The sequence below is a fragment of the Ptiloglossa arizonensis genome, chromosome 14 (assembly GCF_051014685.1).
Source record: "Ptiloglossa arizonensis isolate GNS036 chromosome 14, iyPtiAriz1_principal, whole genome shotgun sequence".
NCBI lineage: Eukaryota > Metazoa > Arthropoda > Insecta > Hymenoptera > Colletidae > Ptiloglossa > Ptiloglossa arizonensis.
Window position 1 is genome coordinate 3,260,631 of NC_135061.1, and position 13,778 is coordinate 3,274,408.

Sequence of the window (13,778 nt, forward strand, 5' to 3'; positions counted from 1 at the left end):
CGGAGCAACCATCGTGCTGATACCAGATCAGTTGTAATGAAACGTTAACTAACGTTAACAATGCAGATAATTGGAAAATCAATATATATTTGAATTTTTCAAATTAGAAAATCAATATATACTTGAATTTTTCAAATTAGAAAATCAATATGTATTTGAATCTTTCCAATTAGAAAATCAATATGTATTTGAATCTTTCAAATTAGAAAATCAATATATATTTGAATTTTTCAAATTAGAAAATCAATATGTATTTGAATCTTTCAAATTAGAAAATCAATATATATATTGGAATTTTTCAAATTAGAAAATCAATATATACATTTGAATTTTTCAAATTAGAAAATCAATATGTATTTGAATGTTTCAAATTAGAAAATCAATATGTATTTGAATTTTTCAAATTTGAAAATCAATATATATTTGAATTTTTCAAATTAGAAAATCAATATATATTTGAATCTTTCAAATTAGGAAATTAATATATATTTGAGTCTTTCAAATTAGAAAATCAATATATATTTGAATCTTTCAAATTTGAAAATCAATATGTATTTTAATTTTTCAAATTAGAAAATCAGTATATATTTGAATTTTTCAATTTGGAAAATCAATATATATTTGAATTTTTCAAATTAGAAAATCAATATATACTTGAATTTTTCAAATTAGAAAATCAATATGTATTTGAATTTTTCAAACTAGAAAATCAATATATATTTTTCCATTTGAAATTACATCAATAACAAACGACCTTGTAATTTCAATCTTTCAAAGCCTCTTGATACTGATCTCGCATCATTTTTGAAATGTATGATATTATTGACCCATAGATTGATAATATCTTCTTGATCTTGGTAAACTAATATTCAGCTGATTAATACCAAGTGTACTGACGACAGCAAACCTCTGAGACGATGATAAAGGAAGTATAAATAGAGTTTCCACTGGTTTTGATCAAGAATCGAAAAACGATGATAATTTCTCATCATCGAATCATTTCAAGATCATGATGTCAGAAGTCGTTGAACTTGTACCGATTCTGGCTACAACGCCATAATATCAATAGTATTGTGTATATTAAGGATAGTTAAGGACCTTAAAACGATCGTGAAAACGACTTTGGTGATAACTTTGTTTCTTATTATAACATTCAGCCATTCAGACTGCGTAACTTCGCATTGGTCGTTTTCCCTGTTTTCGATAACAGTAGAAATATATAAAAAAGCACACAATAAAATACTCGTAATTATTCCTACATCTGCACGTAGCCTATTGCAAACGTTACAAAATCCATAGTAATAGAAATCCATACAGTTTGTCCCAATTGACAACCTTGCTAAATTTTGCTCCGCTTATGTATTCGCGACACGAGTGAAAGTTGTTAGCCCGATGAATAACTGTGCAGGATTGCAGTGAAGTTCAAATTCACTAGCGTTCGAACAGTTGTGAGTGGCACTATATAGTGTATGCAAAGCAGCTAAACGTAGACATTTTGCAGTCCCGGTATACGTAAATAACGTCAAACCGAATTTATAGACAGTCTCAGACACGAAAATTTACATCGTACCGAACACGTTGAACAATACCCAATTCGACCCCATTGGTCGTAAATTCACTTTCGCCCTTCGCAATCGAACAAATATACTTTACAAAGTTGATCGAATTTCTGTAAACTGTTCGTGTTCACGAAAATCACGAAATAAACGGCAACAATTAAGCGTAATAGTATTTTAAAGGCGCGGTCAGGCAACGTGAAATCTAGTACACATTCGATTTAATGGCAATGCTTCGGCTAGAGTAAGTTCTGCGTTCGCCATATTGGAACGTCGAATGGAGGTTCCATGTGGTGCATCTGAGCATTTTGAGAATATTTAAGGCTACCCGAAACGTATATTTTGAAGTGATTCGTTTGACAAATGATATAATTAGTAGCGCAAAGCACTCAAAACTGAAAATGGAGTTATTTATCGGACAATTGTATTGGTAACGATTAAAATATTTTTTATAGTTGTTCCTTATCGAGTTTCGATCGTTAACGAATAAAATTCTCAAAGAAAGAAAGTTTCTGAAGCAAATAAAATTGTGTTTACAGTGAATTAACGTGTAATCTCTTATTTGTCGTTACAATTTATTATTTACATTTCTGCGTACCAGAGTTCTTTAAAGAAACAAACTCGTATCTGTACCCTCAATTAGGAATTAAGGATAAGGTTTTTAATTAGGGATCAAGGTTCTAACAATTTGCACAAGCGAAACTTCTGAATTCGAACTATGACCACGCGGCCATTCATATTGTATCGTATAAAATATAAAACAGTTTTATACTCGTGAGTAAATTATTATTCTAAAATCATTGTAACAAAATTATCGCAATTTTACAAACTTTGTCACGCTTTTAATCAAATGACAAAATTCGGTTACGTTCTCGTTTATCGAGAAAAATATTCAAATACCGAATAAATTACTATTTAATTTGTTGTTTCCTCTATATGGTATGTTCTCTCCATTAATCAAATCTCGAAACCGATACGAAGAAATCGATTACGAGAATCCTGTTCGGTTTCTGTTATTTTAATATTACTTTTCGAGCATTATTTCAAATCAATTCCGGCCAGATTCGTTATATTATATACATCGACACGCGCCAATGTCGACCATCTGGTGGCGATGCACTGTACTACTGGCACTGGCTCCGCACACGAGCGTAGAAAGAGAAAAAGAGAGAAAGAGAGACACAGGTACGAGACGAGCTTGTGGTGTGAGGTAGCCACCAGTCAACAGCGGAGACGGAGACGGAGACAGAGAGTCCGAGGTAGCCCGTGCCTGTAGTTGCCCGTGGCTTGTTGTAACTCGTTGTAACGTGACGCGAAGGTGTGCCAAGCTCTTTCGGGTGCCTGTTACTTCGTCCGAAGACGCCCGATCACAAGTCCGCCGTAGTGTCGCGTATTGAAAGTGTCGATAGTGTTGTGATCTATCGGCCTGTCTGCCCTCGTGTGCCAACTAAAAAACTGAATCAGCAACGTACATCGTCGTGGAAAACTGTCAAGAGTATCGTGTCCCAGACGCTGCCTTTGAACACGAAATATTCGGACAATCTTTGCCGCGGTTGTCGAGTCGCACAGAACATAAGGTAAGAAACGTGACGCACGGAAGTATATCAAAAACGAAGGTAACGTCTAAAATCGCTCGGCCGAGTAGTCGAACGTTGCGCGTACAGAGGTTATGTTTCTCGATGACCCCTCAACTCGCTCCTCCTTTTCCTCGTTATCCTCTTTCCTTTCGTCGTTCTCTTTCCCTCTTTTCTGTTGCTCTGCCTCCCACTTCTCCCCTCGTCTCTCTCTTTTCTTTTTTTTTCTCTCGTTGCTTCTCTTCCCGTAAACGTTTCCTCAACAACGAAAAACCGTTTTCAGTTTTATCGGGTTCCCACGATACACGATACGCCGATAACTCGATCGACCGTAGAATTTCGATCGGGAACTCGATCAATCGTCGATCGGCAGAATCTTTCTCCGCTTTCGGCGTCTCTCCCTTTTGTCTCTCTACCTCCTTCTTCCTCTTTCTCTTTCTCGCCCGCGAGCCGCGGAGGCACTTGCACACGCACGCTTGCACACCGACGTATTCCGCTTCTTTCCTGCAAGACCGTGTCGTAGCCTTTCTCGTGGTAACGAGTTTCGTAACCTCCCTCAATACGAGAGTCACGAACTATCAGCTGTCAGCCTCCGTAGTTGTACCACCTGTCCGAAAGTCGATTCTCTCTCCCTTCTGTACTTCGCGTTTAAAACCCCCCTGTACGCTGCCACCGCGTCTACTTCGTCGCCTATGAAAGAAACGGTTGACACGAGGTTCTCATGATTTCGCGAATTTCGTTCAGAGCACAAAGAAACGCGATGCAGACGCACGCGTCTATGAACGTGGCGAGGTAATCGGAACAGCAAGCGAGGCTAACCGAGTTGAACAGTCATGTTGATATTTCGGCGCGCAGGCTTTCTGGCTTGACAGCGTGACCGGCCTTGAGCCCCTCCGCGTCCTCCTCTTACACCCTTCACCTCCATCCCTACCATCAAGGTAATACACGATATACACTGCAAATCAGTGCTCCTCAACGCGAGATTCTTGTGCCTGGGAGATTTTCTTCGATCGCGCGCACCAACTTCTTTCTCTCGTACGCGCTGCATATGGACGTTTCGTGTTCTAAGTGAACCCGTTAAGCAGTGAAGACGAATCACCTCGTCGTTGAAACACGCCTACGTATCCACGAACGTCAGAGTTTAACTCACTGCCAAAATTTCACGCTTTCGCATGTTTAAAAAAATGACAATGTTGTCGTTCGATTTTTATTCCCGGAGTAGCACGTTGGTGGTAATCGGTACGTATCAGTGAATCGGATCAATGCAGATACGGGGAACCTGTAGCTTAGAGGCCACACGCGATCTTTTGTTAATTATGACAATGTGTTCTTCATTCGTAAATTATGCATTCTTAAACGGCGTTTACTTTAATTAATTAAAATTTTTTAATCGTTACTGTATCAACACAATGTTAAGCAATTAATCGCTCTTATCGGTCTATACATTGTTCTATGATAAGCGTATTGTCCTTTATGTTGTTTGGTCTGTGGATAAAATGGGGAAGAAAATAGATTCAAAAGTCGTTTGCTCGTTTTCGGGTTACCTAAAATAACGTTAATTCGTATTTAATTGAGTATTTGTTTAAAATTTTGGCAAAATTGACTATATGCAGAGTGTGCGTCCTCATGAGTAATCCATGAAGTGACATGCGACCTTCCAGTGCCAGGTTTCCACTCCTGGATTTTACTGTATACTGAATTATAAGAACATTGTATAGTTTTCTTTTTATTTGTCATAATTGCCATTTAGTAAGCTGCAAAAAGATGAAAGGAAGATATTAGTAAGCATGAAAAATTTGTTAGAATATAATTATAAGAATATAAAATTTGTCTTCTTAAAAAGAGACTTTATTGGATATTACAAAATTCAATACTTTTTTGTGAACACATTTTCTCTTTATACCTGCGCGAAATTACAGCCAACTATATTTGATCACTTTACTTGCAATGATAAATGCATTCTCGTCGGAACGTTATCCTGGCGTTATCAAATCGAAGGTCGAATGCGGAATCTAGCGCGTAGACACGTTATCTTCAATCAAGGAACTTCAAACTGAACGAAAGTTCGTCATTCTACGTATGAAACATTTTTAATTTCAATTCAAATTGATCGACGAAAAGCAGTATTTAATCGACTCGTGTCATCTATTAACTATAGCCACCCAGAAACCATCGGAGCAATAAATGATGACCGAGTGATAAAATAACGATTGAATTAAAGAAACTTAACCGTTTTTATATACATTTATCTATTATTTATCGTATCGAAGATTTCTCGTCCTTCTTTCTCCCAATACATACGTAAACAGTGTAAAAGAGGTAAAGACAGTGTCATATATATAGATATATTTTTTTACGGTAATAAAATCACTATGAAAATAGTGTCTTAATTGAATTAACATTTTCTGTTCCTTCTCTATTAATATTTTCAATTTTTCTCATTTTAATCCACCCCTTGATTCGATGCTGAAAACTACAGAAATTCGCGTGTTCTGACTTTATTTAAACCTACGATACGTACCAATGCTCGAACGTGGTAGTTTTGTAATTCCCTATGGAAGAAAGAAAGCGCGAAAACAATCCGAACCGAGAAGACGGTAACTTGAGAAAGACAAAAACTCACGGTACAGAAGGAGAGAAATAGAACGAAGAAGTAGGGGGGCACGAGAAAATCGCTCGCTCGAGGCTGACTGTTACAGAAAAAAGGAAACGGGATCGAATGGATGGGACGTTAGCCTATAGCGGTATACGTATACACAGTTCGTAATGACGTTATTGACACGACATTGAAGCCCGATATTTTCTTGGATACGCGTTCTATTGTAACGGAAAAATTATCAATAAGACGCAAGGTAGATGACCATGCTTTTTCCAACGGCAAGGTAATACAAATGGTTGCAAAACCCTCGGTACTTTCCCAGTATTCTAATAGAAAATTTCAAGTTACCGTCGGTTGATAACAATCCACGTAATTTCAACAGGTTTTCTACTTTATTGACAACATCGAATCGAATAAAATGAATTTTTCTAAATTGAAATTGCAATCGTACAATTTGAAAACTCTAAGTAAAGGATAAAAAAATAAGAATAAAATCTCGAAAATTTTCACAAAAATACCGAGTACTCGAATGTGTAAAAGTATAAGAAAAGTATCTTATTTTATCCTTTCCAAATGTAAAAATTGATCGATGCTTCGGTAAAATTAAGAGGAAACAAAGTAAATCCGCTTTGGATTCGACTACTTTCATTTTAAACGCGAAACCATGCAAAAAACGTTAGTTTTCACTTTTACGATGTTTTATCGTTGCTCATCCACATTGTTCCGCGCTAAATGTCTCGAATTTCACGGAAACGTGTATTGCTGTCGAGCATTTTCAATAAATCGTCTTTGATTTTTAATGGTATCGGCGTATGTTTTCGCATTTAAAAAAAAAAAAAATATATATATCGCGTTTCGAAACGTGAAGAATCTCGACAAAGTTTATTTATTAAAAATCTTACCATCTCGAGTCCCAAAAATGTCAAAGCACAGCGCAAGAATCCACGCGATGCGCTGTGCGTACTGAAGTTAGTCGCTTGTATTACGTAACGCTAACATAACCTTAAAAACAGAGAAATATTCAAACGCGAAATAAACGGTGGATTTCCACGAAACGGTGAAAAGTATTTCCAATGAGGATTCGTTCGTTGTAACTTCTTTATACCCTAAAGCATTCAAGGTAACGAGTACTTCTTATTATTAGTTGAGGCCGAGTGCAATATGCAGGAAAAAGCCGTCGTCAGCAGTGGCGGCGACGGGTCTGTCTGTCTGTCTGTCTGTCCACGACACTGCCTTTCGTGGTAATCGCTACTCGAGATTGCGCAAGCTTCTTGATCTTATCACAACCGCAGAATGTATACATTACACGTGCATACACGTCCGATGCACGTGTACGTGCAACGCAAATACGCGTGTAGTGCGGTACGTAGACGAACGAAGAAACGTCGTTAAAGTATATAGGGTGTGTAAAAATTCTTGGCGCGAAATTTGAATAAGTCTCACCGAACGTGCATCGCGATAAAGATAAAAAACGATATTGAGCATTTGTCCGATAAGTAGCCACTAAACAACTTGTCGTACAGAATAATACAACGAAATGAAAGCTACCTTTCGAAAAGAGACGCGAGAGTTTTTAAATATTAACGACCGTTTATAAAGAAATTAGTCTAGATATGCATTGGAACGATCGCAAGATATTTCGAATACGTACTTATCGTAAAATTACCAACACGATTTATGTAATTAATTTTTACTAAAAGAATTTTGTTTCGACAGTTATTACAGTTTCTTTTTTTTTTTTTTAAGTTTAACACCGAGACTTGTGCACAAATTGTTCATACTCGACGTCTGTAACTAGTAAGTAAAAATTGCTTAACATCGGCTTCGAGAAGATTCAATATACCGTATTTTGTAATCAGATACACATACGATTACAGATTATAAGACATTATAATTGTTAATAATCGCAAGCTAGGTCGCGGAACGTTCAACTTTATTTATTTAACTATTTCATCCAGCTCGGTGGAATAAGATATTTGAATGCCCTTTTGCTTTGGTTTGCTGCATATGTACAACACACAGCAACGGAAAAAAGAGTAACGTGATATGACAATGTGCACATAGAATGTAACGTAAATAACTGCGCGAGCACATGTGCACATTACGTAGAGAATTCTATGTCGTGCGAATGTCTCTCGTCGTGCATATGCAGTCCCACACCCTGCACGTGAAAAGAGAGAAGAAAAAAAAAAGAGACAGGGAGAAAGAGTGTGTGTACTGGAAACTCCCTAGATCCTTGAGACACGGATAGGCCTAGTGCGACTTATGAATATTGATGAACCTTTCTCGACGTACTGACCCGGCCGCACCTCGATCGTTCATTGCTACTCAACAACGATCTTCCTCTTTTCTTCCTCCTCTCCCTCTTCTTAAATTTACTTTACCGAACCCGTGCTTTTACTTACGTACTCGCGTACGTGTATTTATTATCGAACCCGTCGTCGAATCGACGCACGACACTGACGATTTACCGATATCGCTTTAAAAAAAAAAAAAAAAAAAAAAAAAAAAAAAAAAAAAAAAAATTTGTTGAACACCTCGTACAACCTTCCTACGTCCCGGTAAATCGGAATCGATATTGTCCGTGAATTGAACCGGCCACTGCGTTTACTCATCGGTTCTCGACGAGATGTAAATATTTTCGCGTGTAACGTTTCCAACGAGAAGTAATTAAGTTTACGGTAAACTTGTATAGGTGTGCGGACACGTGATCGCGTTCGTATCGACGGTCCTTTTGAACAGAAAAACCGACATCGTTCGCTCGGTGCGTGTTCAAGGTATCGCGAGAGCGCAAGCCCTGAGAAGTCGCTAGCGTACAGTTCGTATAAGAAAACGTATGCATACCCGGGACCGACTCACCGCATGTGTATGCAACTCTGTTCCCGTTTTAAAAAAAATATCTCGCGTTGCATTCTAACACGCGGTGGAAAACAGTTTAATTCAAGGCTTTGATCTAGAATTACTATGCTATCTAAATATGCGAGCGTTGCATTCTAAAGGTCGTTGAGGCAAAAAAAAAGTTTACGATGAGTTAAGTAAGATAATTGGTACACACCGTCGGCCGTCGTGTACCTTCGCTGGAAGTCTGCAACTTCATTTTTTTTTTTTACACGATGAGAAATCCAACTATTTGTGAATTACAATTTTTTTTAATTTTTTTATAGCAATATCGTGAATAGTTTGTACAATACGAGTTGTGAATAATATCAACACGAAACGGAGGAGAAATTCAACTATTTGTGAATTACAATTTTTTTTTCTTTTTTTATAGCAATATCGTGAATAGTTTGTAAAATACGAGTTGTAAATAATATCAACACGAAACAGAGGAGAAATTCAACTATTTGTGAATTACAATTTTTTTTCTTTCTTTATAACAATATCGTGAACAATTTGTAAAATACGAGTTGTAAATAATATCAACACGCAATAGAGGAGAAATTCAACTATTTGTGAATTACATTTTTTTTTTTTCTTTATAGCAATATCGTGAACAATTTGTACAATACGAGTTGTAAATAATATCAACAGAAGCAATAAATATACGCAAAGTTCTGTAACTATGCCTCCTCGGATAGAACTTAACCGTTTTTCAATTACTTATAGGGGGGGTTTAATTAAAATACTCGTTAGCAAATGAAACAGCAGGAAGCTGTTACCTTTGCACAGAAGTGCACACCACGAGTGGCGTGCAAGTTTGTGTAGGTTTTGTTCAGATCGCGAGTGGAATACGTGTAGGTATGCACGTAACCTGTAATCTATAAAATTAACTGTAGGGAACGGAATGCTTCGGTGAGCAATACGTTGTACCTTAATCTGTTAATAATTACTATCTCTCATTGTTTCCCAATAATCGTCGAGTGGTACTGCCCGTCCGTGGTATCATTAGACGGTTTTTAATCGTCTCCGATTGAATTCGATTTCTATAAATCGTAATCTCACCGCGCGAGTATCGTAGGCATCTGCAGGTCACATATTCCCCTTCATCCCACTACTATTTCTTGGCACGCGCTGACTCTCCACAGCACCGGCCCAGCGTGCCTCAACCTACGCGTAACGTTGCGAGAAAAAATTCCATTTAAAATGGTAAGTAATAAAAAGTATCGCCGATAAGGATCATTTGAAAACCCACGTTAAACGATACCGTCACGAAAACGTTACCGAACGATATTTTCACACATCTCCTGGAACATATCGATCACGAGAAATACATTTGAGAACCACTTTGCGTAACTGTGAGAAGGTAACCAGAGAGAGAGAGAGTGGGGATACCCGCTCGATTTTGCAGATATCTATAATGCTACTCTCGACTTTAATAGGATCCTATTCGCCCGTTGAAATACTCGTATCTTTGATTAATCATCGATACAATTGCATTCGAAACACTTGAAAATAATATGTACTACGAAATGAAAAGAGAAAAGAAGACTATTTACGTTTTATATATACGGAGCACTATCTTCGTACCGATCGGTGAACGAAACTGTAGTTTCGTTCGATTGGGAATAATGTTCTCCGCGATACGAAAGCGAAGTACTGCCACTGGCTTGTAATTTCAAGTAAACTCCCCTTTCGAGTAAATCTCGCAGAAAAAACTTTTACACTTACTGCCATAAGCGTACGATCTGCGCTATCGAAAGGAATAACAGCTCGCTGCCGATCGACTGTTTTCTATCGCGAATGTTACTTTTATCTGACTGCAGAACCAATCCGACGCGATCTCGTTGGGGCAGGCGAAAACAAAATGCGGCAGTGTGTATACGAGACGGTAGCTGCCTGTTGCAGCCGGTCCAGGACCGAACCGGTTCTCGATGCTGCTCAAAAATGTCCCTCGACCGGCTATAATAATTTTAATTGACACCCAGACCAGACCACTGAGTATCCACGACCGACGTGTACCTACATACACACACGGTGACTAGTATAAGGTGTCGTATCCGGCAAATGAAAAATGAACATTCTTCATATTTTTACGTAGTCATTAATAAATGCTTGTTTACTTACTTATCCCATCTAAACGTTACACCGTTCCCATTCTTTGAATTTCTCTATCGTTCGCCAGTGAGAAACGATAATAATCAACGGGAGAATAAAATTAAGAAATATATATTTTAACGTATGATACAGTTAGCTTATCAGTTTCTCTTGCGTGTGTTGCCAGAATCAGAGCTGGTAGATACTGATCACTATTGTGGTAAATACGAAATCTACAAATATATTTTCGTTTCAAATATTCCATATTTTCTACTTCGACGATGCTCGTTGCAATATTCTTTGAATTGGTTGCAATGTTCTTTGGATTAGTTGCAATGTACTTTGGATTAGATGCAATTCTTTGAATTGGTTACAATGTTCTTTGAATTAGTTCCAATGTTCTTTGGATTAGTTGCAATTTTCTTTGGATTAGTTGCAATGTTTTTTAAATTTGGTGCAATGTTTTTTAAATTTGGTGGAATGTTTTTTAAATTTGGTGCAATGTTCTTTGAATTAGTTTCAATGTTCTTTGAATTGGATGCAATGTTCTTTGGATTAGTTGCAATGTACTTTGGATTAGATGCAATTCTTTGAATTGGTTGCAATGTTCTTTGAATTAGTTCCAATGTTCTTTGGATTAGTTGCAATTTTCTTTGGATTAGTTGCAATGTTTTTTAAATTTGGTACAATGTTCTTTGAATTAGTTTCAATGTTCTTTGGATTATTTGCAATGTTCTTTGGATTAGATGCAATTCTTTGTATTGGATGCAATGTTCTTTGAATTGGATACAATTTTCTTTGGATTAGTTTCAATGTTCATTGAATTGGTTGCAAAGTTCTTCGAATCGTTCTGCTGAAAACTCCAAGAAACGGAGATTTCAATTAACCGAGATATTAAATTAACGGTTCCTCGTTTCACCTCGGAACGATTGTTACGTCGATCAGGAATCCAACGGCGTGAAATACGGAAAAAGTAAATAGCCGAAACCACTTCGTGCAGGCGAAACGATGAAAGCGTGCATACATGTGTCCGATGTAACGTGCATTCATAAGCGCGCGTACAGTTACAGAAGCGCGCGCGTGTGAGGTTACGTGTGTACATTCAGGAGATATTAAACATATGCGCAGTTGGGCCTGCTCAGGCCCACTGCCCCGGGTGAAAGGAAAACCCGCGCCTACCTTCGAAGTGAAACAGAGAGAGAAAGATTCCACGTCGAAGCCAGTATTTTTCGTACGTATGTACGCGACAACGGAGGACAAGGAGAGCTTCCATGGAATACCTACGCATATCCAACGTGCAATGGACGTCCGTGTAAACGTATTACTACACGCGGATATCGGTCGCTCGAGGAAAAAGTAAGAAAATCCGTGACGCGTGAACAACGCGGAAGATTTTTCGGCGATGAACGTTTCCTCTTGATCGAGTCTATACACGGTGTCCCGATCGTCACCGGTCGATTTCCATTTCGCGTTACTTTTCGAACGTCGAACCGATTTGTCCGAAACTTGACACGTATCATGTAGACGGATGGGAAATTAATCGTGAAAAAGTACACGGTGAAAAACGCGTGAAAATTATTCAGGCGTATTACGAAAAATTACGATCTTTCCCGCTAACGATTCGGGAACTTTATAATCGTTTCCATTTTGGGAAAAGGTTCGTGGTCTGTAATAAACAACCGAGGCGACCATTTGGAAGATGTCTTGTTCCATTATTAACTCCCAAGTTTTTACTTTTAAATAAAAAAAATATATCAAGATTACTTAAACGGTTTGAGTTTTATTCGAAAAGTAAATCGACCGGTGACGATCGGGACACTCTGTACTCGGTGTGCTCCAAATTTCGACTCGGTGAAAAATATTGGAAACAGGACAATGCTAGTTTTAGCAATTTTTTTCTACAAAATTGTGCGTCAGATTTACGTGGTTCCATATCGATTTTTGGAAAAGTTGATATTTGTCGGGAATTGATTAATAATGTTATGTATTTGTTCAGTTTTAGCGGTAAGAATAATTACGTAGATGATAGAAGAGTAATCGAATGGAGTAAAAAAAGAACAGAGTGCACGAAGAGAAAATGCACTCGAGATGCAGGAATTATAATCAAACGAACGATTGATTTTGTCTGTTCTTTAGTCAAGTCGAATGTCTGTTACACTTATTTATCCGCCGTTAATATCGTTTTAGAAAGTGTACACCGTTCCCCGGTGGAAAGAGCCTCTTGCAACGGCCGATACGCGGATCTTTCCATGAAACACGTTTTATCTGATAATTAAAATCTACAGAGTTCGTTTAGCTGTTGCAAAATTGTAAAAAAGAGTGTAATCGGTTCGATGTTTATTGTGCGTTGCAGTGTTAACTCGAGACAAAAATTCGTCTCGCGTTACCGTGAAATTCGTTAATTATTTTTAAATGTGTTTCAAGTAAATTTGAATACAGAGAGAATACATGTTTAATATGTAATACTATATTGATTGTATTTAGCAATTTTATCTACGCGTAAAATAATGTGATACAATGTAGAAAATCTAAGTAACATATTTACGTAACTTTCTTGAACAAAAATTTATCAAACGAAACACGCGATTTTTAGGTTTCTTTTTTAAATATTATACCACAGAGATAACCGCTACCAGTGCCGGTTTTGTACAAGAACAAACGATGCACATCGGAGTACTCTCACTTAGAACGTTGCAGCAAGAAAGAACGAAAAATTTTACACACGAATAATAAACATACGATTATCATATCTCAATGTAGCTTTCCGTGTGAACTGATAAAGTAAAACACTTACAAAATTATTAACCAACTTTCTACCTACAAATGAAAACATTCTTAAAAATATTGTAATTACGATTGTTGGTAATTTGTGCTATAATATTGTTACGCAACAAAATTTCATTACTTTGAACTTGAAAGCTCGAGCATACAATGAATATATATTCGTAATTAAATTTTCCCAATTACATAACGCAGCAACATTATCACAATATTGATAAACATTATGGACCAGTATTAGTTAGAATTTTAATAAGAAGTTAAAACGATACAAACAAAATATACTTGCATAGTCGT

At 37.2% G+C, this 13,778-nt stretch overlaps 1 protein-coding gene across 3 annotated transcripts in view; it reads left to right on the plus strand.

Moving 5' to 3' along the window:
- The first annotated feature begins 2,796 nt into the window (after nt 1–2,796).
- Nucleotides 2,797–13,778, plus strand: part of Hr39 (nuclear hormone receptor FTZ-F1 beta) — a 31,182-nt gene continuing 20,200 nt past the window's right edge. For all 3 annotated transcript variants that reach the window (XR_012994009.1, XR_012994010.1, XM_076326038.1), the window contains exon 1: nt 2,797–3,133. The gene's annotated coding sequence lies outside the window, so the exon portion shown is untranslated. The remainder of the gene's footprint in view (nt 3,134–13,778) is intronic.